Raw genomic sequence first — 24,430 nt, 5'->3', positions numbered from 1 at the left:
TTACTAATAATTAGAATCATTGACCTCCTCCTGCACAGTAGGGATTCTTCCAGCCCATTGAGTCTGCACCAATTTTTACCCAGGCTTACCCATAACCCCACATACTTACCCCACTAATCCAAACCTACATATCTCAAAAGGCAATTTAGCATGGCCAGTCAACCTAACCTGCACTTCTTTGGACTGTGGGAGGAAACCAGAGCACCCGGAGGAAACCCACACAGACAGAGAGAGCTCATGCAAACTTCACACAGATGGTCACACATTGGAAGGACAACAAATATGTAGCTCCATTTTGTAGAGTTACAATTAAACATTCCTTAATTTTGGAAAGATATTGAAAAGGCTGCCCATCGGATTGTAACTGGGGTTAGCGTTAACCTTCAGCAATATTATTGCATTTCAGCTTTAATTCACATAAATAATCTGATTTATCAGAATGTTTAGTGGCAGAAGCAAAGGGTTTTTACTTAGCAGTTTCAGCTTGTGGGAGCCCCTTAGTCTCCACCTTCAGTGAGCCAGATTCAGTTAGGGCCAGCTCTCAGTCTCACAAGGATCATTTCGCTGCATGATTATCATTAGCCCTATTGGCAGCATCCAGATGCCATTAAAAATTAACCAAAAGGCTCTCTCCTTGTCCATTTGGAGCTCAGTCCATCTGTTATACTCAGCTTCCAGGGAGAAAATAATGAATCAGAGATTTCCAGGACTTGTCACTTCTGTCCATCAATAAGAAATCCTTGGATAAAATCTAAAGAATCAGGTTGCATATCCACTGGACTTGGAGAGCATTTTATAAAATAGCAGGCATTTACATCATTAACTTTGGCACAGAGTTAAACGTTTCCATTTTCCACCAGAGGGCACTCTCGAGCTGGAAGTATATGAAGGAAAAGGGTAGGTGATTATTTCCAGCATGTATTTAGCTGGAGGATAATGGATACAATATTTTGCCCACTGCGTGATAATTCTGCAATATTAGGATCTTTGAAAAAAATATGAATTGTTCTTTCCATTTGAATGTCACTGATGATTTAGCTTTAATATTGATATGTTACTGCTGGTGTTAACTACTTTTGATATGTACTTGAATCTTTTTATATAATTAACAGTGTCATAAAGCAGCAGTCAGATTTTACCTGTTAAACGTGTAACCGAGAATTTTCCAATCTCCTGCTTCAATTTTGGGTGGTGATCGTCAGTGGCCATTTCAGGACTTTCCCAAAGTTATAGCAGATCGGAGGGACCTCAGCGAATACTTTACTGACTTCATAGAATCCCTACAGTACAGAAGGAGCCCATTCAGCCCAACAAGCCTGCACTGACAACAATTCCACTCAGGCCTTATCCCAGTAACCTTATGCATTTAATCTGCAAATCCCCTTAACACCAAGGGGCAATTTAGCATGGCCAATTGGACCTAACCCACACATCTTTGGAGTGTGGAAGGAAAGTGGAGCACCCAGAGGAAACCCACGTAGACACGGGGAAAATGTGCAGACTCCACGCAGACAGTGACCCGAGGCCGGAATTGAACCCGGGTCCCTGGCATTGTGAGGCAGCAGTGTTAACCAGTGTGCCAACCCTTACTTACTCATAAGTGCAAGGTGAAGTTCACTGCATTGAATGTACATTGCAAGTCTTTTCTTCAACTATTTTTAAAAGCATAATTTGCAACAACAATCCTGTAATATTTCCACAAACTTGGGTGTTAACCAGGATAGATTCAGGACAGACCTAGCAGCTCAGACTGTGCATCCATGAGGTAGTGTTAGCCACCAGCTGCAGAGTTGTATTCCACCACAATGTATAATCAGCATATCCTTCTTAATACCTTTGCCAATATTCACACCTGCACTCACACCCCATGCCCATTCACACCCCATGCCCATTCACACCCCATGCCCATTCACACCCCATGCCCATTCACACCTGCACTCACACCCCATGCCCATTCACACCCCATGCCCGTTCACACCTGCACTCACACCCCATGCCCATTCACACCCCATGCCCATTCACACCCCATGCCCATTCACACCCCATGCCCATTCACACCCCATGCCCATTCACACCTGCACCCACACCCCATGCCCATTCACACACCATGCCCATTCACACCCCATGCCCATTCACACCCCATGCCCATTCACACCCCATGCCCATTCACACCCCATGTCCATTCACACCCCATGCCCATTCACACCTGCACTCACACCCCATGCCCATTCACACCCCATGCCCATTCACACCCCATGCCCATTCACACCCCATGCCCATTCACACCCCATGCCCATTCACACCCCATGCCCATTCACACCTGCACTCACACCCCATGCCCATTCACACCCCATGCCCATTCACACCCCATGCCCATTCACACCTGCACCCACACCCCATGCCCATTCACAACTGCACTCACACCCCATGCCCATTCACACCCCATGTCCATTCACACCCCATGCCCATTCACACCTGCACTCACACCCCATGCCCATTCACACCCCATGCCCATTCACACCTGCACCCACACCCCATGCCCATTCACAACTGCACTCACACCCCATGCCCATTCACACCCCATGCCCATTCACACCTGCACTCACACCCCATGCCCATTCACACCTGCACTCACACCCCATGCCCATTCACACCTGCACTCACACCCCATGCCCATTCACACCTGCAACGCTCTCATTCCCATACAATCCCCAACCTGCTTCACCCTCTCTCTCACTCTTCCTCATCCACACCACTTCTTCATTCTTTTTCTCCCCATCTAACCCTCCTCCCAACACAGACCATCACCACCCAGCAGAACCTCCTGCAGCTGTCCACCTGTGAACATGAAGATTTAGCTCATGGAAGAAGCTGCAGTGAAGATACCCACATCCTGCAGGCTGCTGCATTGACAAGATCCACATGGCTGAAACTCCAACCAGCCACTGCTGTGCATGGTGTTCCAGGGTCTGGTCACTGGAGGCCTCCATCTTCCCTTCCGATCTCTGCGAGCTGCTTCAGGCCTCCTTAAGGCAAGTCTGGCATTTACACACTAGGTTGGTCCAGGCATGTCCCGGACCAGCGTGAAAACCCGCTGGTGCTGTGAATAATTGGGTGTTGGGTGCGAAGCGATTCCTGTCAGACCTTCAACTGCATCCCATTAACAGGATGCAAAGTGGTTTTGTGCTGGCCTCTGGCGGGAATAACGACCCACCATGATGCAGGGGAGCACAATGTCCCACAGTCATGTTAGACCAACAGGAAACCCTTCGGGCATTGTTCACCCCTACCCCCGCCCGCCATTAAGCCCACTGCATGGGGTGGGGAAGGAGATGGGAAAATTTCACCCATGGTCACCCAGACAAATCAATCAATGTCATAACTCAACCAATTGAGCAGAGATGTTTACACAGACCAGTTTGATACAGTCAAAGATATTGAGAGACAGTTGAGTCAAACTAATGGAAGTGAAAGAGGTACCCAGGCAGAAAGGGAAAGAAACCAGTAATGTTGGTTGAACGTGTGCAGGAAGGAAGAAGAAGAAATTTGTTTCTTTCATTATTTCTTGTCAAGTGATAGTTTGTCAAACAAATACTATATTATGGGGGGAAAAAAAGTTTTTTAAATATTTAAATTACTCTGGTATTGCTGAAACAGCAACATACTGTCAAAGCTTCGCATCTTGTACTCATCAGTGTAAAGAAAATATCATGTTTTCCAATATTACTGTAGGATACGGTGAAGCAGGCTAGTGGGGGCTGTTTGTACGTGTGGCTAATTTCATTCAACTGAGGAGAGTCAAGCTGGAAGGTTTAAATCATTGAAAGAATTAGGTGTAAAAGCAAACATTTAAAGTGGAGATGAACAAACTCGGAGATAAATGAAGAGTTGATTTTTTAGCTGTTGAATTCCAAAGAGAAACTAAAGGGAGATTTACAATTAGCAAAGATCATAAATAAATCAAGCAAAGTTATTAGGCCTACTTTTTCCAGAAAGTAATAGCAATAAACATGAAATATTTTTATATTCTGGGAAAGGTAACTTCCAGAGAAGGTTGAGAACAATGGGTTTAAAGATGAAAGAGAAGAATCATATTTAAGGAAAGATTGAAAGCTGTATGGGAGGAGTGGCCATGTGAGGTCCTGAAGAATGTGATGTGCTATGAAGCAGCCTCCAGCTATCCCTAGAGATGTGTGTTTGTTCCGGAAAGCAAGGGTTCATTACAATCTTTGGATTTCCATTGTTGAGGGAGAGAGAAGCCCTTTGAAATACCTCCCCTATAACAACAGAGAGTGCCTTGGTAATATTCCTGGAATTTTTACAGATTAACAATCTACAGGTTCTGTTGCTTGATAAATGATGTATATTTGTGGTTCCAACTGAGTAGAAATTATTTGGGAAATGTTTGTTAGTCTAATTTTAACTGTGCAAATATAAGCTTGTGTGTTTAGGTTTTCTTTTGTTAATAAATGTTTTAATTTAATGTTTAATATCTCCAGAAGTGGTATTTGATTTTTTACTCCTGTCTTCAGTATACATACCTTCTCATAATAAAATACAAATTACAAATTGTCATTTTAGCTTGGTCAAATTTTCCTTTGGGATTTGGTCAGTCTGGCAATTACCAACTGTCATATCATAACATCAGCACAGTTTCCAAGAATACCAATAGTAAAGGAGACAACAATTTATACTGCATGAGAAGAGAGTGCTGATTTGTTGGCAAATGAACTCTGATTGGTAGAGACATTGACATTGTTGCCCCTTGGATAAAGGTTCAGTTGACATTGCAGACAAAGACACTTTCAACTTATCATACAACAGTCTCCTATATTGTATCTCAAGTTAACATAAAAGTGTCAAAATTCCACTACAAAAGGTATCAAAACTTTGTTATACACAAAGTATCTAACCTCTGACCTACTTTGTCATACAAAGTATTCAAAAGGTAACAATAACTTCACAAAAATATCCAAATTCATGACTTGGACTGAGATACTATCCATGGCAACATATGGACTCAGCAGGTAGTGGTCATTGAACAACTTTATGTACATCTCACTAACAGAGAGGGCTGCAGAGAGAACTCTAACCTACACAGGAGTTCCTCAGAGCAGGGTCCTGGGCCCAAACTTCTTCAAGCTGTTCACCAATGACCTTCCCTCCATCATAAGGTCATAGAATCATAGAAACCCTACAGTGCAGAAGGAGGCCATTCGGCCCATCGAGTCTGCACCGACCACAATCCCACCCAGGCCCTACCCCCACATATTTACCCACTAATCCCTCTAATTTACACATCTCAGGATTCTAAGGGGCAATTTTTAACCTGGCCAATCAACCTAACCTGCACATCTTTGGACTGTGGGAGGAAACCGGAGCACCCGGAGGAAACCCACGCAGACACGAGGAGAATGTGCAAACTCCACACAGACAGTTACCCGAGCCGGGAATCGAACCCGGGACCCTGGAGCTGTGAAGCAGCAGTGCTAACCACTGTGCTACCGTGCCGCCCCATGGTGGGAGATGTTTGCTGATGATTGCACCATGTTCAGTAACATTCTCAACTCCTCAGATACTGAAGCAATCTGCCTGGTTGCAGCAACACCCCGACAGCATTCAGACTTGCACTGATAAATGACAAATAACATTCATGCTACCTAACCACGAGTGCCAGACAATGGCCATCTCCACCAAGAGAAAAACTAACCTTCCCCCTTTGACATTCAACCATCAGTTAAACCCTCAGCCCCACCCCAATCCCATTATAAATATCCGAGGGTCACCATTGACCAGAACCTAACTCCATCAGTCACATATATGCCAAGAATACAAGAGCAGGTAAGAGGCTGGGAACTCTGTGGCAAGTAACTCACCTCTGACTCCTCAAAGCCTGTCCACTATCTGCAAAACACAGGCTAAGATTATGATGGAATATTCCCCACTTACCTGGATGAATGCAGCTCCATCAACACTCAAGAAATTCAGTATCATCCAGACAAAGCGGCCCATTTGATATTGATTACCTTAAAAGTTCAACCCCTCCACTACCAGTGCACAGTGGCAGCAGTGTGTACCATATAACAGATCGACTGCAGCAACTCACCAAGGTTTCTTCAACAGCATATTCTAAGCCTACAACATCTACTACTTCAGAAGAACAAGAGCAGCAGGTTTAAAGGGATACTATCATCTGCAAGCTCCCCTCCAAGCCACACAACATCCTGACTAGGAACCATGTAATTGTTCTTTCATTATCATTGGATCAAAGTCCTGGAATTCCCTCCCTCCCTAACATAGCTTTCGATCAGAGGGGAGAACAATTGGGAGTTGTCCAATCCAATGGGCTGTGTTGACAATGCAAGGGAGGTCAGGGGTGCTTGGCTGTGGAGGGAGCCAAGGTCAAAAGCCTTGTGGAGGGAAATCGGAGGCTTCAGGCATTGGATTTCAGGTCTGAGAAAAGGGGAACTGAATATGGAGTATAAACATCAGGCACATGGGTTAATGTGGGACTGAGTACAGTACCACCCACACACTGATATAAGGTGGCACATGACCCAGATACAGAAATCAGTGTGGTGCTTAGCTGTGATGCAGATAGCTCTAACTGGTACCCTTCACTGCACATATGTAAATAGTTCTAATTGTCAATATAGATGTGCAGTTAACTTTAAGAGACACTGTTCTGTAACCAATACCCTCATAACAGAATTCATCAATACGGAGGTTACTGGAACCTATGGGAAGTACCTGATACCTGGGCAAGGGGCAGAGGAGTAGAATCAGATGCCTCAAGGGGAAGATTAAAAAGAAGGATAGGAACGGTAGGATTCGAGAACCGTGGATAACCAGGGAAATTGAGGGACTGGTCAAAAAGAAAAGAGAGGCGTATGGTAGGTCCAGGCAGCTAAAAATGGAGGGAGCTCTGGAGGAGTACAAAGAAAGTAGGAAAGAACTCAAACGGGGAATTAGAAGAGCAAAAAGGGGTCACGAAATGTTCTTGGCAGACAGGATTAAGGAGAATCCCAAGGCATTTTATTCATATGTTAGGAACAAAAGGGTTGTCAGGGAAAAAAATCGGACCTCTCAGGGACAAAAGTGGGGAATTATGCTTGGAGCCCAAAGAAGTAGGGGAGATCCTAAATGAATACTTTGCGTCGGTATTCACAAAGGAGAGGGATGTGTTGACTGGGAGTGTCTCGGAGGGGAGTGTTGAACCATTGGAGAAAATCTCCATTACAAAGGAGGAAGTGTTAGGTTTGTTAGAGAATTTAAAGACTGACAAATCCCCAGGGCCTGATGGAATCTATCCAAGGCTGCTCAGGGAGACGAGAGATGAAATCGCTGGGCCTCTGACGCAACTCTTTGTCTCGTCACTGGACGCAGGTGAGGTCCCAGAGGATTGGAGGATAGCTAATGTGGTCCCGTTATTTAAGAAGGGTAGGAAGGATAACCCGGGTAATTATAGGCCGGTGAGCTTGACGTCCGTGGTGGGGAAGTTGTTGGAGAAGATTCTTAGAGATAGGATGTATGCGCATTTAGAAAGGAATAAACTCATTAACGATAGTCAGCATGGTTTTGTGAGAGGGAGGTCATGCCTCACTAACCTGGTGGAGTTTTTTGAAGAAGTGACCAAAATGGTTGACGAGGGAAAGGCCGTGGATGTCGTCTATATGGACTTTAGTAAAGCGTTTGACAAAGTCCCTCATGGTAGGCTGGTGAAAAAGGTTGGATCTCATGGGATAAAGGGGGAGGTGGCTAGATGGGTGGAGAACTGGCTTGGTCACAGAAGACAGAGGGTGGTAGTGGAAGGGTCTTTTTCCAGCTGGAGGCCTGTGACTAGTGCTGTTGCGCAGGGCTCTGTATTGGGACCTCTGCTGTTTGTGATTTATATAAATGATCTGGAAGAAGGTGTAACTGGGGTGATCAGTAAGTTTGCGGATGACACAAAATTGGCAGGACTTGCAGATAGTGAGGAGCATTGTCAGAAGCTGCAGAAGGATATAGATAGGCTGGAAATTTGGGCAAAGAAATGGCAGATGGAGTTCAATCCTGATAAATGCGAAGTGATGCATTTTGGTAGAAATAAGGTAGGGAGGAGCTATATGATAAATGGCAGAACCATAAAGGGTGTAGATACGCAGAGGGACCTGGGTGTGCAAGTCCACAGATCCTTGAAAGTGACGTCACAGGTGGAGAAGGCGGTGAAGAAGGCATATGGCATGCTTGCCTTTATAGGACGGGGCATAGAGTATAAAAGTTGGGGTCTGATGTTGCAGATGTATAGAACGTTGGTTCGGCCGCATCTGGAATACTGCGTCCAGTTCTGGTCGCCACACTACCAGAAGGACGTGGAGGCTTTGGAGAGAGTACAGAGGAGGTTTACCAGGATGTTACCTGGTATGGAGGGGCTTAGTTATGAGGAGAGATTGGGTAAACTGGGGTTGTTCTCCCTGGAAAGACGGAGGATGAGGGGAGACTTAATAGAGGTGTATAAAATTATGAAAGGCATAGATAGGGTGAACGGTGGGAAGCTTTTCCCCAGGTCGGTGGTGACGTTCACGAGGGGTCATAGGTTCAAGGTGAAGGGGGGGGAGGTTTAACACAGATATCAGACGGACATATTTTACACAGAGGGTGGTGGGGGCCTGGAATGCGCTGCCAGGCAAGGTGGTGGTGGCGGACACACTGGGAACATTTAAGACTTATCTAGACAGCCATATGAACGGAGTGGGAATGGTCTAGTTTGGACCAGGGAGCGGCGCGGGCTTGGAGGGCCGAAGGGCCTGTTCCTGTGCTGTATTGTTCTTTGTTCTATCACTGGTGTGTGTGGGGGGAGTGGGTGTGGACAACACTTTACATACACTCACACAATACAGAAAAATGTATTTCTTGTGGTGCATTTATTTAAAAGTATCTTCCACCAATTCGTAACTGAGGAACAAAAGCATTCAAAACCATCAAAAAACCCACTGAATCTTTTCAGAGGCAGGGTGCGTTTGTGGGTGGGCAGAGTTCCTGTTAGGACAGATGCTTTAGAGTTTTGATTCCACAGCATGACTGGCAGTGAACCTGCTCTGAACTGCTTCTAAAACTATATCCTTTTCTTTAAAATAAGGAGACCAAAATTTCACAATGCACCAAATGTGGTCTCACCAAGGTACTGTACAGCTGTCGTAAAACTTCCCCACTTTTATATTCCAATTCTCTGGATATAAATGACAATATTTGACTTGCTAATCATTTACTGTATCCACATTCTAATGTTTTGGGATTCACGTACCAGGAGACCCAAATCTTCTGTACCACCAAATTCTGCCATACCTGGAGTTTTGGTGTCCTTATCTGAGGAAGGATGTTCTTGATACAGAGGGAGTACAGCAAAGGTTTACCAGGCTGATTCCTGGGATGGCAGGTCTGTCATATGAGGAGGGATTAAGTCGGTTAGGATTATATTCACTGGGGTTCAGAAGAGTGAGAGGGGATCTGATAGAAACTTATAAAATTCTAACAGGGTTAGTTAGACAGGGTAGATTCAGAAAGAATGTTCCCAATGGTGGGGGAGTCCAGAACTAGGGGTCATACTTTGAGGATAAGGAGGAAATCTTTAGAACGGAGGTGATGAGAAATTTCTTCACCCAGAGGAGAGGGGGTGGGTGGGGGTGGGGGGTGAATGTGTGGAATTCACTATCACAGAAAGTAGCTGAGGCCAAAACATTGTGTGATTTCAAGAAGAAATTAGATATAGCTCTTGGGGGCTAAAGGGGTATGGGTGGAGGGGGGGTGGGGCGGGGGGAGAGGAGAGAGAGAGAGAGGGAATCAGGGTATTGAATTCTGATCAGCCATGATCAATATGAATGGCGGAGCAGTCTTGAAGGACCAAATGACCTACTCCTGCTTCTAGTTTCTATGCTTTTCTATTGGTCTTGCCAAAGTGAACAAAGAAACAGAAACAGTAGGCTTTTCAGCCCCTTGTGTTCATAATTACCCACATCATACTCCATCTGCCAATTTTTTGCCCACTCACTTAACCTTTGCAGACTCATCTTGACAACATACTTTCCTCCGTTCCTGGGTGCCATCAGTAAATTTAGTTACCATACATTCAGTTTCTTCATCCATTCTGGAGCTGCAGCATCATTACCTACTGCTGCAAGAGGTAGAAGGAACATCGGTGGTGGTGGACTGGGTGGCGAGTGTTGGTGGTGGGGTTGTGTATGAATGGAGAGAGGATTTGATGGAGAGAGCTTGAGGGACCGGAACCAATAACTTACTGTGGTAAGTGTGCCCTTTAAGGGGCTGGTTATCAGGGGTCACATGAGCCAGCAGGCCAATCTCATCAAGGTGCATGAATCAAGAGCGGAAGTGTGGGCTTTCTGGCAGTTGGAGTTGGGGCAGCACGGTGGCACAGTGGTTAGCACTGCTGCTTCACAGTGCCAGGGACCAGGGTTTGATTCCTGGCTTGGGTCAGTGTGTGTGTGGAGTTTGCACGTTCTCCCCCTGTCTGCGTGGGTTTCCTCAGGTGCTCCGGTTTCCTCCCATAGTCTGAAAGACGTGCTGGTTAGGTGCATTGCCATGCTAAATTCTCCTGCAATGTACCCGAACAGGCACTGGAGTGTGGCTACTAGGGGATTTTCACACTAACTTCATTGCAGTGTTAATGTAAGCCTACTTGTGACACTAATAAATAAATCTTCCAGGAGTCGTGGAGTTCAGAAGCATTCTTATCTCTGTCCTGTATAAAACTTTTTTCCCCCCAAATAAACCCCTGTCTGCCTTGTTAGACATCAGGTCCTCACAGCTATTACACTTATCTTCTCCCAGAAGCTGTCCTTGTCCCCCTTTATCTGATTTTATTCTTCCCTGTCATCTTTTCTCCTAATCTGAAGCTGCTGATTACTGCAGGGATAAAATTTATCTGGTGCTATAGAGTGATTTGCTGGCATATGGAGGGAGATCAGTTAACTCAACGTGGACTGAACCTGGGACTTTGCTGGGTCCATATTACTCAACTCTACCCTGGCAACAAATTCATTCATTGAGCCAACAACTGCAATTAACATTTCAAAACCTTGGCTAACTTTGCAAATTGTACTCATGATTGCTGAAATGACAAAGTGCAGAGGTAAAGACTGATTATTAGATTTAGTTTTATTTAATACTATATACGCGATATCTGCTAGATAAATAAAACGTAAGTATCCAAACCTAAATACATATATTTTTATCAGAGATATAATCAGGACACTGGAACAGATGATGTGGCATTTATACTGCATCCAAGTTATCATTTTATCTTCATTCTGTCATAGCTCTGTGCTTTGTGTCCTTTTGCCCTCTGTTAGTAGGCAAAGCACTTTCAAGATACAAGCCTGAGGAAAGCAATTTTCAGCTAAAGTAATTGTATTCGGTTAAAAATCATTTTTAACTGATGAATATAAATAATTTTGAAGCATATCTTGTAATAATGTTATAACTATTATAATTAATAAAAATAAAGAATGCAAACAAATTTGGAGAAAGCTTTTCAAAGCACAGAAAAAAGATCACTGTCCTGAAACTTGGGCTTGGGTTTGCCTGGGTTTTTGTTCCCATGATGTGGAGATGCTGGCGTTGGACTGGGGTGAACATAGTAAGAGTTTTAACAACACCAGGTTTTGTTCCCATTTTTGTTCCCAGGTCAGGAGCACCAAGGCGGGACACTTCCCGACTTTGCTAACACGACCTGGGAAAATGAGGCCCAGAATTTTGTCTTGTTGATTGGTGGCTGGAGGTTGGATTAAATTTGGGCCTGCCATCCTCTGAAGGCAGCTGGAGACTGCAGACCTGGGCTGGGCAAAAGGCCTATTTCAGTGCTCTGCAATTTGTTCAATTTATTAATAACATGAATGAAAATAAACCAGCCCCACCCTTCACCCCCCTCAACCTCACACACACCCTATGCAACCTTATGCCCTGCCCCCATCACCCCACAAACCCCATGCCCCCCACACAATCCCCATGTCCTCTCATGCCCTCTATGCTCCTCTACCTGCCCCCATGGGCTTGCATATCCCCATGCCAACATATGCAACTCCACCACACCCCTTGGCCCCTCATAGCCCCATGACAACTGATGCCCCCCCCCCACTTATCCCCATGACTCTTTATAATTCCTATGTCAACTTAGTGCCAACTCATGCCAACCCACGCTATGACCCACAAATAGTATTCACCATGGGCAAACCTCAAGAGCCATGCTAATTTATTGTAATATTTCAGTATAAAAAAAGCTTGTTATTTAAATATTCTTCAACAATCTCTTGTGAAAGCAAACGTTTCTGATCTGTAACAAATTAGAGCTGCCAATCAGACTGCTCACTTCACAGGCACCCCCAATGTGATTGTGTTAGGTTGTAAAACAGTCATGCAGCATAAATCCTATAATGGTATCCCTGAGGTTTATGTTGAAAGACAGGGTGAGATATCAAAAAAAGTCTTTAAAGTCAAATCCCTTGGCACCATTGACAATTCCGATGAATTTTGACAGTTCTTTGACAGCTTCAATATGTTTAGACAATTTTTACACACAATTTTTACTTTTGTCTACATCCATCATTGTGGAGTGCTTCAAAAGGTCATGGCATGAATCAATTCTGACCTCCCAGATTGCATAGATCAACTACAGTTTGTCTACTGCTGCAACAGGTCCACAGCAGATGTCATTTCCCTGGCCTTATACTCAACTCTGGAACATCTGGATAACAAAGACATCTATGTCAGATTCCTATTTATTGACTACAGTTCGGCCTTCAACACCATTATTCCTACAAAACTCATCTTCAAACTCCGTGGCCTGGGCCTCGGGACCTCTCTCTGCGACTGGATCCTGGACTTCCTAACTCACAGACCACAATCAGTAAGGATAGGCAACAACACCTCCTCCACGATCATCCTCAACACCAGTGCCCCACAAGGCTGGTTCTCAGCCCCCTACTACACTCCGTATACACCTATGACTGTGCGGCCAAATTTCCCTCCAACTCGATCTTCAAGTTTGCTGACAACCCCACCTTAGTGGGTCAAATCTCAAAAAATGATGAGACAGAGTACAGGAAAGAGATAGAGAATCTGGTGAACTGGTGCGACGATAATAATCTCTCCCTCAATGTCAACAAAATGAAGGGGATAGTCATCGACTTCAGGAAGCGTAGCGAAGGACATGTCCCTGTCTACATCAATGGGGATGAAGTGGAAATGGTCGACAGCTTCAAGTTTCTTGGTGTCCTGATCACCAACAACCTGTTCTGGTCCCCCCATGCCGACGCTATAGTTCCACACCTCTACTTTCTCAGGAGGCCAAGGAAATTCGGCATCTCAGCTATGACTCTCGCCAACTTTTACAGATGCACCATAGAAAGCATTCTTTCTGGTTGTATCACAGCTTGGTATGGCCCCTGCTCTGCCCAAGATTGCAAGAAACTACAAAGGGTTGTGAACAAAGCCCAGTCCTTTACACAAAGCAGCCTCTCATCCATTGACTCTGTCTACACTTGCTGCTGCCTCAGAAAAGCAGCCAGCATAATCATAGATCCCACGCACCATGGATATACTCTCTCCCACCATCTTCCATCAGGAAAAAAGTACAAAAGTTTGAGGTCACCTACCAAATGACTCAAGAACAGTTTCTTCCCTGCTGCCATCAGACTTTTGAATGGATCTACTTTGCATTAAGTTGATCTTTCTCAACACCCAAGGATGCGCATGTTTGGTGGATTTAGCCATGCTAAATTGCTCCGTAGTGTCCCACAATGTGTAGATTAGCGGGGTAAATATGCAAGGTTACCGGGATTGGGCCTGGGTAAGATAAAAGAGTGGGGTCAGTGCAAAGTTGATGAACTGAATGGCCTCCTTCCACACTGTAGGGATTCTATGATTCTAAAGGGTGCCATACCTCTTCCCAAATGTGTTCCGGGGCCATAACCAAAGGCGTACCTTGCCCCTCCAAAAGTGAACCCGGGCTATCCAAATGAATCCACAAAGTTCAGACCTGATTTTATCTGATCAAATCTTCACAGGTTTCAGACAGCTACCTGATTAAAACAATGTGAGTCGAGGTTGCTGTTGATTTAAATGGGCAGCTGTCTCCATGAACCAAGAGTATGCTCATTAGAATCTGACCCATTCCCTCACCTCTGTGAAAATGGGGGAGGCCCAGTTCAGGGGCAAGTCTCCCGAACTGAGACTCTGCCAGCCTGGAAACCCTCTCCAAATTGTCGCCCTTTGTTTCTCTTTTCACAGAAAGGCCAGACTACTAATGTATTTCCGGAGGGGGGGGGGAGGGGGGTATCGAGAGAGATGGGGTGTGTCGAGAGAGAGGGGGTGTGTCGAGAGAGAGGGGGGGGTCGAGAGAGAGGGGGGGGGGTCGAGAGAGAGGGGGGTGGTCGAGAGAGGGGGGGGTCGAGAGAGAGGGGGGGGTCGAGAGAGGGGGGGGTCGAGAGAGAGGGGGGGTCGAGAGAGAGGGGGGGTCGAGAGAGAGGGGGGGTCGAGAGAGAGGGGGGTCGAGAGAGAGGGGGGGGTCGAGAGAGAGGGGGGGGTCGAGAGAGAGGGGGGGGTCGAGAGAGAGGGGGGGGTCGAGAGAGAGGGGGGGGGTCGAGAGAGGGGGGGGTCGAGAGAGAGGGGGGTCGAGAGAGAGGGGGGTCGAGAGAGAGGGGGGTCGAGAGAGAGAGAGAAATGGGAGAGAGAGAGAGAGAGAGGGGGGGGAGGGAGAGAGGGAGGGGAAGAGAGACGGAGCGGGGGGGGGGTGGAGAGAGAGAAAGAGATGGGGGGGGTGTGGAGGAAGAGAGCCAATCAGCAGGGAAATCACCGGGATGTTCAAGAACTATAGAATGGAGACATTTGAGAACTTTCATTATCCAGATATCAATTGGAATAATGTTACAGTGAAGAGTAGGAAAATGAAGGAATTTCTTAAATATGTTGAAGAAAATTACCTTTATCAGTCTGGTTCACTCCTAGGGAGCAAACATTGCTGGATCTGGTGTTGTGAAATGAATTCAGCCAAATGGACCAAGTGTGCATGGGCAACGTGTGGGAAGAGTGATCATATCAAATAATACTGGATGTTATCTCGTTTTTACTCCCTTAATGTTCTATTTGGTTGTGTATCATGGAGCTTTTCAGACTCTCGGGGCGGCACGGTAGCACAGTGGTTAGCACTGCTGCTTCACAGCTCCAGGGTCCCGGGTTCGATTCCCGGCTCGGGTAACTGTCTGTGTGGAGTTTGCACATTCTCCTCGTGTCTGCGTGGGTTTCCTCTGGGTGCTCCGGTTTCCTCCCACAGTCCAAAGATGTGCGGGTTAGGTTGATTGGCCAGGTTAAAAATTGCCCCTTAGAATCCTAAAATGCGTAGGTTAGAGGGATTAGCGGGTAAATATGTGGGGGTAGGGCCTGGGTGGGATTGTGGTCGGTGCAGACTCGATGGGCCGAATGGCCTCCTTCTGCACTGTCGGGTTTCTATGATTTCTATGATATACACTGTTTGAATAAGTAATGAAATCTCCGGCTCTGTGGCATTGTTGATGGGATAATCTGGGGTTTAGCGCATCCTAACTTGCCCTCATCCATTTGAAACTATTGCACTAATTGTAAACTGCTGGGATTATTCACCAAGCAAATCTAAGTGTTTCACACTTCAGGCTCTGGGTTAATGACCAGCCTTCTTTAACTTTGTTCCAGATGCCAGTGACGCATGATCTACTATGGTGCTTACAATGTATTAGAGGTTGTACTGTTCATTAATGCAAGAATATATCATACAAAATACATTGTGCTAGAAATTTGGGAGCGTCTATTTTCAGGGAATGATCCTGTGTACAAATGGTGAAGTTAGAGGAGGGTTGGATATTGTTATCTTAATGTCAGCCTGTGTGTGTAAGATGTTGCAGCTTTCCTACAAGGTAAATCAAGTGATAAGAAAACCTCGGCTTAATTTTCTACAGCCCAGTGGCATGTTAATAAGGTCAAGAGGTTAAAGTAATTCAGACTGCCTTGCTGCTGCCTTGTGTGGATTTTTGAGATATTCCGCCATCCACTTGCTCATCTGTATTTTTCCCTCTTTACTTCAATCCCCTTCCCTTTGATTGTATGAAAATGTTCGTTTATCTGGCTGTATAGCACACAAGAAACAATACTTCTCACTATATACCATATATGTGACAATAATAATTCAAATCAAATCTTCCAGTTTCCAGCTGTGTGTAGGAGTGTTCCTCCCAGCTCTACATTCTGCTAAGTTATTTACCCACTTGGTAGCAATGGCACAGGTTACCTCGGGATAAACCAACACTGGAGCTGACACAAGTGTTGCGCTGTTTATTTGTACAGAAGGCAAATGACTCATTGTCTGATTCAGGCTTGGGTAAAGGATGTCTCTTCTTTGTCCTTAAAAAAAAAAAATGGTCGGCAGCACATTTCCAGAACTTTAACATTACAAAATCGCAGCTTAACTGATGTTGAATTTTAAAAGCCACCTTGCATCTACGATTTGCTGTTTCTGGATTATTTGTCCAGGCATCTTTGTTGCTTTTACCTCCCACTCCACTCATACCCCTTGTGCCTCCTCCCTTGCAGGGCTGAAGGATAGAATGGGGAATTGGGAGGTCGAATGCAAAAAATTGCATTAGATGGTATTACATAGATGAATTACATAGAATTTGCACATTCTATGTAATGGAGTTTGCACATTCTCCCTGTATCTGCGTGGGTTTCCTCCTACAGTCCAAAGATGTGCAGGTTAGGTGAATTGGCCAAGCTAACTTGCCCCCTTAATGTCCAAAAATGTACAAGTTAGGTTAATTGGCCATGCTAAATTGCCCTCTTTTGTGTCCAAAGATGTGCGGGTTAGGTAGATTGGCCACGCTAAATTGCCCCTTGGTGTCATGGAGATTAGCAGGGTAAATACATGGGTTTATGGGGATAGAGCCTGGGTGGGATTTTTGGTGCAGGCTCGATGGGCCGAATGGCCTCCTTCTGCACTGTAGGGATTGTATGATCCTATGAGGTCTTGTGGCACAGTGTTACCGTCGCTACCTCTGGACCAGAAGCTCCAAGTTCAAACCCAACATCAGGATTTGTTGGCCACAGAAGTAGCATTGATAGTGTGCTGATGATTAGCTCAGGAATGCTTCCACCACTTCCCCAAAAGGAAAAACTGTGTGTGTGTGAGAGAATATATGCAAAAAAATTTATAGAGTTACACATTGATACACGCAGAGAGATGAAACAGGAAAAGATTTCTCTCTAATGCTGAGAGTTTAACCCATGACCATTCACAATCTGTGCTATACGGTAGCTAAATGGTGGCATCAATAAACCCCAACAACGTGCCCGGAGGGTAGGAAGTGGATATTTCCCAGCCCAGTTGTTACTGGGATTAACCAGCGTCAGTAGGGTGCGGGTAGGAAGCGAAACTTTCCAGACCCGGTTGTTACTCGGTGATTCATGTCACAAGGATGAGAATTTTTTAATCGAGGCGTTGCTGGAACGGGAACCAGTGTCGGTCAGTGAGCCTGGGGGAGGGCGGTGATGGGTGAATGGGACTCGGTGTGAGTTAGGACACGGGCAGTGAGAGTTTGGGGTGAGCTGATCTTCACTGGAGGGCGGATGGGGAATGAATCCGAAGGCACTCCACGGTTGCGAAACGGATAAAGGTGTAAAATAAATCAATGATTGGATTGGGATTGAATTTTCTCCTGGGTGGGAATTAAAGAGCTGCCCAGTTCCAGAAGCTGCTGCTGACACCCAGGGCGGCACGGTAGCACAGTGGTTAGCACTGCTGCTTCACAGCTCCAGTGACTTGGGTTTGATTCCCGGCTTGGGTCACTGTCCGTGTGGAGTTTGCACATTCTCCTCGTGTCTGTGTGGGTTTCCTCCAGGTGCTCCGGTTTCCTCCCACAGTCCAAAGATGTGCGCGTTAGGTTGATTGGCCATGCTAAATTGCCTCTTAGTGTCTTGAGATGCGTAGGTTAGAGGGATTAGTGGGTAAATATGTAGGGATATGGAGGTAGGGCCTGTGTGGGATTGTGGTCGGTGCAGACTCGATGGGCCAGACGGCCTCTTTCTGCACTGTAGGGTTTCTATGATTCTATGAATATGCACGACAGAAACTGTCTATTTGGACAAAGTGGTCCGTGCTGATATTTAGTCTCCTCACATTACATATACCTCATCTCAGCCTTTCAACTTATCTTTCTGTTTCATTTTATTTCAATAAATTCATCTAGTTCCCTTGAGAAAGCTCTTGCCCTTAACCACCACTACCAGAAGGACGTGGTGGCTTCGTAGGGAGTAAGAAAAGGTTTACCAGGATGTTGCCTGGTATGGAGGGTATTAGCTATGGGGAGAGATTGAATAAACTGGGATTGTTCTCCCTGGAAAGATGGAGGCTGAGGGGCAACCTGATAGAAGTTTATAAGGTGAACAGTTGGAAGCTTTTTCCCAGGGCAGAAATAACAATCACAAGGGGGCACAAGTTCAAGGTAAAAGGGGAAAAGGTTCAGTAGAGATCTGTGGAGGGAAGTTTGGAATGCACTGCCAAGTGAGGTGGTTGAGGCAGACATGTTAGTGACATTTAAGATTTATCTGGATCACATGAGCAGGAGGGGAATAGAATGATACAGGAGGATGTCTAGGTAGGACAACGTGATTAACGCAGGCTTGGGGGCCAAAGGGCCTGTTCCTGTGCTGTACTATTCTTTGTTCACATAATATGATAGCTAAGGTTGAAGAATTTGTAAAGGCCAAACTAGCACACTCCGCTGACTTCACAGAATTATAGAATTGTGACAGTGCAGAAGGCTGCCATTTGGCCTGTCATGTCTGCACTTGCTCTCCAAACAAGCAACATGACTTAGTTTCCCTGTAACCCTGCATATTGTTTCCCTTCAAATAACCATCTAATGCCCTCTTGAATGCCTCAATTGAATCTACCTCCACCACACTTCCAGACCCAAACCACTTATTGTGAAAAAATAGTTTTTCCCATCACATTTGCTTCTTTTGCAAATCACTTTAAATCTGTTCCCTCTCGTTCTTGATCATTTTATGAGTGGGAACAGTTCCGCCTATCAACTCTGTCCAGCCCCCTCACGATTTTGAACATCTCTATCAAATATCCTCTTAGCCTTCTTTTCAATAAAGGAGAACAGTCTCTTAAATCTATCTTCATAACTGAAGTTTCTCCTCCCTGGAAACATTCTTTGAACATATGCCAGTGCAAACAATTTTTGATTTAATGGGGTCACAGATCTCCAATGTTTAATCAAAGAAAACAGGCAAGCAAGAATCATTATTACAAAAACCAACACTGAATTATCTGGACCTTGCATGCTTTAAACTACCACAACTTATAAGGTTTAACATTGTTTAACATAGTGAAACAACTTAAGGTGCTTTATAGTTGGATAGAGGGGAAGGGAGGAAAACAGAAATGAATCGAGAAATGCAAGAAGATGGTTAGGGTAGTGATATAAAGGCATGATTCAAGTAATAGTTTTTGAAGACATTTTTGAAAATGTAGGATAATGTAACCAGGCAGAGATGAGAATTTAAAAGTGTAGGGTCTGAAGTCCTTGTTTTTAATTGTGGAACAGAAGGAGGAGGAGGAGCAATTTATAAAAGTCAAAAATAAAAACAATTTAATGTTCCAGGGGTGGAGTGGAGGGAAGCCCAGGAGGGATTTGCAGAAAATAACTTTGAATTCAATGGACTGGGGAACTAGGAGCCAGAATCGAATTGATGGCCAAGTACAACTTGATAAGTATGTGTTAGGGTGTGGGTGGCAGATATCGCATGACCAGGATTTTACACCTGCGTTTTTCACGGTCACACATGATGATAAGGGTGCAAAATCTCAAGGCCAAAAAAGAGAATCTCACTGCTAAGATCTCATGATGCAATCACTCTTGCCCCCAACAGTGATGCAACATGGTTCATGCCTGGGAAGGTCAGGAACCTCATTTAAATCCATTACCATCTCACTAGTAGGCTTTCTCGCTGTTTCGTTCCTCCCACATTTGGACCCCCTGTCATTCTGCCGATGTGACCTCGCAACAGTGAGGTTTACAACAGGTCAGGAGCAACATGCACCAGGCAAGGAGACCACACCGAGGGCGCACAGCCTCTTTGGGGGGGGGGTGTTAAGGGGCAGTGCCAGGGTACTGCTGGGATGGGGGGTGTTCCTTGCCCAGGGGAGTGGTGGGAAACTCCCCCCATCTGTGTGGTGGGGAGTTCTGTGTCTATGGTTGAGGGATGGGGTCCTGAGTGCATGGGAGTGCGTGTGTGCTGTGCGCGCGCAGGGGGTTGTGCGCGCGCGCAGGGGGTGGGGGGCTTTGTTTTTATCCTTAGTGCTGGAGCCTTTTCGAAACAGGATCCTGATCTTTGGAAAACAATGTTGCTGAGAAGTTGACGATGTAGAAAACATGGAAAGAAAAGCCGGCCAGAAGACATTTCTCACCTGAGCCAGGAATTTGAAAAATTCCACCCTATCAGTAATCATTTGTATAAATGGAATAGAACAGCATTGAGAAAAATGGTGACATGCCAGTTGTAATAATTAGTATGTCAAAATGTTTGTTATTTTAGTCTCAGCAAAGAGTTTGATGTATCACTGAAAGTTGAGTACCGTGATGCTTTCCACTTCGGCCATCACATTCTTTAACTCAGCATGTAGGTTGAGAAGTGGTTAGTTATTAATTTTGTTCATCATACTAACCCATTCATACCTTATATCCTATATACAAGAGGTATAAGCTTCAAGTCAGTTTCTAGCAGGCATAGGCCTGCCTCCATAAAAATGCCTTGTTGCTGTAGGCACCTTACAGGAAATAGAATCCATAGAACCCCTACATTGCAGGAGGAGACCATTTGGCCCATCGAGTCTACACCAACTCACCAAAAGAGCATTTTACTCAGGCCCACCTCCCTGCTATTGCCCCGTGATCCTACCCATTTACCATGGCCAATCCACCTAATCTGCACATTTTTGGACTGAGAGGGGAAACCGAAGCACTCTGAGTAAACACACACGACATGAGGAGAACATACAAATTCCACACAGACAGTCACCCAAGGCCGGAATCGAACCCAGGACCCTGGAGGCACCAGTGCTAACTACTGTGCCACCATGTCATAACTGTTGGGAGAAATCCAAATTATGCAATTTAAATATTGCATCTTATGAGCAAAAGTATTTTTCATTTAATAATTTACAACATATTAATTGAAACACAAAAATAACCTGCAAGTGATAGGTTACTTTTTACACACATAAACATAACCAAAGCAAATACATGTCATCAATTGATAAAATTTTCATTCACTTTTTTTTCCCCTGTGTGTTTAAAGGGGCAATTATGAGTGTGAGGCCAGTATGTTGTTCCCAATGTACGATGTGGGAGGTCCTGGAGGCTCCTAGCCTCCCGGACGACCATATCTGTGCTGGGTGTGTTGAGCTGCGGTTCCTAAGGGACCATGTTAGGGAACTGGAATTGCAGCTCGAGGACCTTCGCCGGGTTAGGGATAGTGAGGAGGTCATTGACAGGAGCTAATCGGCAGGTGGTCACACCGGGACCACGGGAGGAGGGTAACTGGGTAACAGTGAGGAAGGAGAAAGCTCAGTTGATGGTGAGCACCCCGGTGGATGTGCCCCTTAATAATAAGTACTCCTGTCTGAGTACTACTGGGGTGGACAGCCCACCTGGGGGAAGCAACGGTGGCAGTGTCTCTGGAGCTGAGCCTGGCCCAGTAGTGCAAAAGGGTAAGGAAAGGAGGGTAGTGCTAATTGGGGACTCTACGGTGAGGGGGTCAGATAGGCGTTTTTGCGGACACAGACGGGACTCTCGGATGGTGGTTTGCCTCCCTGGTGCAGGGGTCCGGGATGTCTCTGGTCGAGTCCCAGAAATCCTGAAGGGGGAGGGAGAGGAGCCGAAGGTCGTGATGCATATAGGTACTGCTGACATAGGTAGGAAGAGGGAAGGGGTCATGAAAAGAGAATATAGGGAGTTAGGTAGACAGCTGAGAAAGAGGAATGCAAAGGTAGTAATCTCGGGATTGCTGCCTGTGCCGCGGGAGAGTGAGAACAGGAATCGGTGGAGAATGAATGCGTGGCTGAGGGACTGGAGCAAGGGACAAGATTTGGGTACTTGGATCATTGGGACCTCTTTAGGGGCAGGTGTGACCTGTTTAAAAAAGACGGGTGGCACTTGAATCCCAGGGGGACCAATATCCTGGCGGGAAGGTTGGCTAAGGCTACTGGAGAGACTTTAAACTAGAAAGGTTGGGGGGAGGGAATCGAAATGAGGGGACTGAGAGCGAGGAGGTTAGCTCGCAAATAGATAAGGAATGTAAACAGGGTAAGAGGGAGGTTAGACGAGTGATGGAGAAGGGAAGTGCTCAGGCTGAAGGTCTGAGATGTGTCTATTTTAATGCCAGGAGTGTAGTGAATAAAGTGGATGAGCTTAGAGCGTGGATTGCTGCTTCGAATTGTGATGTGGTGGCCATTACGGAGACTTGGATGTCTCAGGGACAGGACTGGGTGCTTCAGGTGCCGGGTTTTAGATGTTTCAGGAAGGACAGGGAGGGAGGCAAGAGAGGGGGGGGAGTGGCACTGTTGATCAGGGATAGTGTCACGGCTGTAGAGAAGGTGGACGCCGTGGAGGGATTGACTACGGAGTCTCTGTGGGTGGAGGTTAGGAACAGGAAGGGGTCGGTAACGTTGCTGGGTGTTTTCTATAGGCCGCCCAATAGTAACAGAGATGTTGAGGAGCAGATGGGGAAACAGATCCTGGAGAGATGTAGGAATAACAGAGTTGTCGTGATGGGAGATTTTAATTTCCCAAACATAGATTGGAATATCCCTAGGGCTAGGGGTTTGGATGGAGAGGAGTTTGTTAGGTGTGTCCAGGAGAGTTTCCTGACACAGTATGTGGATAAGCCTACTAGAGGAGAGGCTGTACTTGATCTGGTGCTGGCTAATGAACCTGGACAGGTGGAGGATCTCTCGGTGGGTGAGCATCTTGGGGATAGCGATCATAATTCTATCTCCTTCACGATAGCATTGGAAAGAGATAGGATCAGGCAGGCTAGGAAAGTGTTTCTCTGGAGTAAAGGGAAATACAGTGTCATCAGGGAGGAAATTAGACGGGTAAATTGGAAGGAGGCATTCTTGGGGAAAAGTACCGAAGGAAAGTGGAGGATTTTCAAGGAATGTTTGTCTGGAGCTCTGCATGACAACGTTCCGATGAGACAGGGGGGTGTTGGTAGGGTACGGGAACCGTGGTGCACGAAGGTTGTGATGAACCTGGTGAATAAGAAAAGAGAGGCGTACAGAAGGTTCAGAGAGCTAGGAGGTGTTAAGGATTTAGAGGAGTATACGGGATGTAGGAAGGAGCTTAAGAAGGAAATTAGGAGAGCGAGAAGGGGTCATGAGAAGGCCTTGGCGGGTAAGATTAAGGAGAATCCCAAGGCTTTCTACAAATATGTCAAGAGTAAAAGGATGAGATGTGAAGGCATAGGACCCTTAAAAGGTGAAGGGGGAAAAGTTTGTGCGGAACCGTTAGAAATGGCGGAGCTGCTTAATGAATACTTTACCTCGGTATTCACGGTGGAAAGGGATCTGGGTGGTTGTACTGCTGGTTTGCGGTGGACAGAAAGGATCGAGCATGTGGACATAAAGAAAGAGGATGTGTTGGAACTATTGAATGGCATCAAGGTTGGTAAGTCGCCGGGACCGGATGGGATGTACCCCAGGTTACTGTGGGAGGCGAGGGAGGAGATTGCGGAGCCTTTGGCGATGATCTTTGCATCGTCGATGGAGACGGGAGAGGTTCCGGAGGATTGGAGGATTGCAGATGTGGTCCCTATATTCAAGAAAGGGAACAGGGACAGCCCGGGAAATTACCGACCGGTGAGTCTAACCTCAGTGGTTGGTAAGTTGATGGAGAGGATCCTGAGAGACAGGATTTATGATCATCTAGAGAAGTTTAGTATGATCAAAAGTAGTCAGCACGGCTTTGTCAAGGGCAGGTCGTGCCTTACGAGCCTGGTTGAGTTCTTTGAAAATGTGACCAAACACATTGACGAAGAAAGAGCGGTGGATGTGGTCTATATGGACTTCAGCAAGGCGTTCGATAAGGTCCCCCATGCAAGACTTCTTGAGAAAGTGAGAGGGCATGGGATCCAAGGGGCTGTTGCCTTGTGGATCCAGAACTGGCTTGCCTGCAGAAGGCAGAGAGTGGCTGTGGAGGGGTCTTTCTCTGCATGGAGGTCAGTGACCAGTGGAGTGCCCCAGGGATCTGTTCTGGGACCCTTGCTGTTTGTCATTTTCATAAATGACCTGGATGAGGAAGTGGAGGGATGGGTTGGTAAGTTTGCTGACGACACCAAGGTAGGT

Source organism: Mustelus asterias, chromosome 1 (assembly GCF_964213995.1).
Source record: "Mustelus asterias chromosome 1, sMusAst1.hap1.1, whole genome shotgun sequence".
Classification (NCBI taxonomy): Eukaryota; Metazoa; Chordata; class Chondrichthyes; order Carcharhiniformes; family Triakidae; genus Mustelus; species Mustelus asterias.
This window is presented reverse-complemented; position numbering follows the sequence as displayed.